Genomic DNA, 4,887 nt, shown 5'->3' with positions numbered 1-4,887 from the left:
CCCAGGGAGGTTGTGGATGCCCCGTCCCTGGAGGCATTCAAGGCCAGACTGGACTTGGCTCTGGGAACCCTGGTCTAGTGGTTGGCGACCCTGCACTCAGCAGGGGGGTTGAAACTCGATGATCTTTGAGGTCCTTTTCAACCCAGGCCATTCTATGATTCTATGATTCTATGATTCTATGATTACTATGCCCAAGACAGCTTCCAGCCACCACGTCTCTGACCACTTTCTTTCTTTGTAAACAGCAGATCTAACAGGGAGCTTCCCCTGGTAGGCCCACTTACCAGCTGTGTTTGAAAGTTATCTTCCACACACTCCAGAAACCTAGACTGCTTCCCCTCAGCTGTACTGTATTTCCAGCAGACGTTGGGTATGTTGAAGTTCCCAAAAGAACCAGGGCTACTGACCTCGTAATTTCTGCCAGCTGCCTATAGAATGTTTCACCTGTCTCTTCATCCTGATTGAGTGGTTTATAATAGACTCCCGACAGGTTGTCATCCTGTCTGGCCTTCCCTCTGATCATCACCCATAATGACTAAACATTATTACTCCCAGTATTGAGCTCTACAGAGCTGAAATGCTCCCTAACGTAGACAGCCACACCACCACCTCTCCTCCCTTGCCTATCCCTCTTGAAGATCTGATAGCCATCCATTGCAGCACCCCAGTCATGAGAACACTCCTGCCACATTTCAGTGATGGCAACTAAGTCATAGATCTCCTGTTGCACCATGGCTTCTAGATCCTGTTAATTGCCCATGCGGCATGCATTAGTGTAGATGCACTTCAGCTAGGCTATTGGTCTCACCCATGACCCTGGAGTGCTGCTCCTAAGCTCATCTCCAGTGAGCCTGGTTTTATCCCCTTATACCTTCAAACCCAGATTAAAGCCCTTTCTTTGAGCTCTGACAACTCTTAGGCCAGAATTCTCTTCCCCCATTGACCAAGGTGGACCCCATCTGTTGCCAGCAGGCCTGGTGCCAAATAAACCACCCCATGATTAAAAAAAAAAAAATTCCTATGTCACCAGCCTCTTAGCCACATGTTGACCAGATGGGTCTTCCTGCTCCTCTCAGTATCCTTCCATGCTACTGAAGAGATCAAGGAAAACACCATCTGAGTGTTTTCCATAAACTAACTACCTCAGTGCCCTGAAGTCCTTCTTGACAACTATCATGGTTCTCCCCACAACCTCATCACTGACTAGCTGAAATACCAAAAACAGATAATAATTAGAGGATCTCACCAGAACATATGAACACTAGATACGGGAAACAGCAGAATTAGTGGGCAATCATTAAGATTGGAAAAGACCTCCAAGATCATCTTGTCCAACCGTCCACCTACCACCAATATTGCTCACTAAACGGTGTCCTAAGTATTACATCTACACATTCCTTAAACGTTTCCAGGGACTGTGATTCCACCACCTCCCTGGGCATCCTGTTACAATGCATAACCACTATTTCTGAAAAGAAATTCTTCCTAATACCCAATCTGAACCTCCCCTCACGCAACTTGAGGTCATTCCCTCTAGTCCTATCACTAGTTACACGGGAGAAGAGGCCACCCCCCACCTTGCCACAACCTTCTTTCAGGTAGTTGCAGAGAGCAGTAAGGTCTCCCCTGAGCCTCCTCCAGACTGAATAATCCCAGCTCCCTCAGCTGCTCCTCATAAGACTTGTGTTCCAGACCCCCTTTACCAGCTTTGTTGCCCTTCTCTAGACATGCTTCAGGGCCTTGATGTCTTTTTTGTAGCGAGGGGCTCAAAACTGGACATAGTATTCAAGATGTGGCCTCACCAGAGCTGAGTAAAGGGGAGCAATCACCTCCCTGCTCCTGCTGGCTACACTATTTCTGATATAAGCCAGGATGCCACTGGCCTTCTTGGTCACTTGGGCACACTGCTGGCTCATGTTCAGCCAAGCGTCAGCCAACATCCCCAGGTCTGTTTCCTCCACACAGCTTTCCAGCCACTTTGCCCCAAGCTTGTAGCATCACATGGGGTTGCTGATACCAAAGTGCAGGACTCGACACTTGGACTTGTTGAACTTCATCCCATTGGCCTCAACCAATCAATCCAGCCTGTCCAGGACCCTCTACCCCCTCTGCTCCTTCCTACTCCCAGGCAGATCAACACTTCCCCCCAACTTGGTGTCATCTGGTGTTACTGAGAGTGCTCTCAATCTCCTCATCCAGGTCATCAATAAAGATACTAAATGGGACAAGTCCCAGTATCAAACCCTGGGGAGCACCACTTGTGGCTGGTTGCCAGTTGGATTTAACTCCATTCATCACCACCCTCTGGGCCTCATCTGTCTCTTCATCCTGGTTTGGTGATCTATAACAGACTCCCACCAGGATGTCTGCCTTGTTGGCCTTCCCCCCAATCATTACCGAAAGGGATTCGATCTTATCATTCCCAGCATCAAGCTCTACAACACCAAAACACTCTCTAACATAGAAAGCCATGCCACTACCCCTCCTTCTTTGTCTATCCCTTCTGAAGAGCTTATAGTCATCCACTGCAGCACTCCAGTTGTGGGAGTGATCCCACCATGTTTCAGTAATGGCAACTAAGTCATATTTTTTGCCTGCTGCATAACGGCTTCTCCTGTGTGTTGCCCATGCTTCATGTATTTGTGTAGATGCACTTCAGCTGAGCCATTGGCCTTACCCCCAACACTGGCTTTGTACTCCCAGGCTCATCTCTAGCAAGCCTTTCATTCTCTTCTCCCTTCATATCTAGTTAAAAACTCTCTCAAAGAGCCCTGACAGCTCCTGAGCTAGGATCCGTTTCCTCCTTGAAACAGATGGGATGCATCTGCAGCCATCAGGCGAGGTGCTTTTTAAACCACCCCATGGTCAAAAAAAACCAAAATTCCTGCAGTGGCACCAGCCTCTCAACCATATATTCATCAGATGGGTTTTCCTGGTCTGCTCAGTAACCTTCCCTGCCACTGAAGGGGTAGACGAAGACACAATCTGTACTTCCGCTTCATCCATCAACATCCTGAAGTCCTTATTGATAGCCCTGAGGCAGGTATGTCCAACCGGCAGCCTGCAGGTCTCATGCAGCCCAGCATGGCTCTCAGTGCGGCACGCCCTCTGCCCCACGCTATAAAGGTGGAAGCTCTCCACCACAGCTCAAGCACGCACCCATTGTTCAGTGATAACCAAACCATCAGTGTGCTATTAGCACTGTGTCAACTGAAACAAGGGCACCAGGAGGGCAGTGCTATGCAGAGCTGACTCAAGTGGTGGCAAATAATTGTACGCATTTTGATACATTAGTTAAACACAGTGCTCTTAATAGCGAAGAATACACAGCAATTCTTTTTATTTTGATAAAGGAGTTTGAGAACAGGTTTCAAGATATCAAAAAAAAATCAATTTATGTTTCTGACAACATTTTCAGTTGATATAAATACATTAGCTTCAAATTTTCAAAAGGAATGGAAGGTACAGGGTTGCACTCACATATTCAACCCAAAAATCTGATCATATCTCTTTACAAGAATTTCATAAGACTTCTCTCACAAGAGAAAAATATCCTTTGCTTCACAGCCATGCCTTATTCATTTAATTGCTTCTTGGCCGTACGCACATTTGTGAACAGTTGTCAGTGATGAAGTACAGGAAGAGTAAAATTTCATCAAAAATCTCTGATGAGCACCTTGAGACCTCACTAAGAATTGCAACCACTTCAATTGAACAAGACTGATTGCGTTATTTTCACAAAAACAAGGTCAAATATCCCACTAGTTTTATGTTTTTGTACATTTCTTTTTTAATGTTTAAAGAAAAATATTAAAAAAATAAAATGTTTTGTTACTTATATAATAACAATATTGTATATTTTATGAGGGCTGCTGCAGAAGTAATGCCTCCTATTTTATTACGCTCATCTTGTGCAGGAACAGGCTGTCCCCCTGAGCCACAAGATGAGCCAGCAGGGAAGGAGACCGGCATGGATGAACAGGGAGCTTTTCCTGGGGGTCCAGGAGAAAAAGAGAATCTATCTCCTGTGGAAGAAGGGACAGGTAACTCAGGGAGAGTACAAAGAGGTTGCCAGGATGTGCAGGGAGAAAATTAGAAAGGCAAAGGCCCAGCTCAAACTCAGCTTGGCTGCTGGGATAAAAGGGAACAAGAAACTCTATTACAAATATATTAACAGGAAGAGGAGGACCTAAAAGAATCTCCATTCTTTACTGGACGCGGCTGGGAATGTGGCCACTGAGGACAATGAAAAGGCTGAGGTTCTCAATGCCTTTTTTACGTCTGTGTTTAAAAGCCAGACCAGTTATCCTCAGAGTACTCTACTCTCTGACCTGGAAGTCTCAGATGGGGAGTGGAATGAACCCCCCGTGATTCAGGAGGAAATGGTCAGAGACCTACTACTCCACCTGGACTGCCACAAGTCCATGGGGCCGGGCGAGATCCATCCGAGAGTACTGAGGGAGCTGGTGGAGGAGATAGCCAAGCCACTTTCCATCATCTATCAGCATTCCTGGTGAACTGGAGGGGTCCCAGAAGACTGGAGACTTGCCAGCGTGACTCCCATCTACAAGAAGGGTTGTACGGAGGATCCGGGGAACTACAGGCCTGTCAGCCTGACCTCAGTGCCAGGGAATGTTCTGGAGCAGATTGTCCTGAGGGAGATCACGTGGCATTTGCAGGACAACCAGGGGAACAAGCCCAGCCAGCATGGTTTTGTGAAGGGCAGGTCCTGCTTGAGCAACCTGATCTCCTCCTATATTCGAGTGACCCGCCTGGTGGGTGAGGGAAAGGCTGTTGATGTAGTCTACTTAGACTTACTTAGGAACCTCCTGTGGTTCAAAAAGGAGAGGTGCAAAGTCCTTGCACATGGGGAGCAACTCCAGGCAC

Source organism: Numida meleagris, unplaced genomic scaffold (genome assembly GCF_002078875.1).
Source record: "Numida meleagris isolate 19003 breed g44 Domestic line unplaced genomic scaffold, NumMel1.0 unplaced_Scaffold218, whole genome shotgun sequence".
In the NCBI taxonomy this organism is placed as follows: Eukaryota; Metazoa; Chordata; class Aves; order Galliformes; family Numididae; genus Numida; species Numida meleagris.
Note: the sequence above shows the minus strand (reverse complement) of the source record.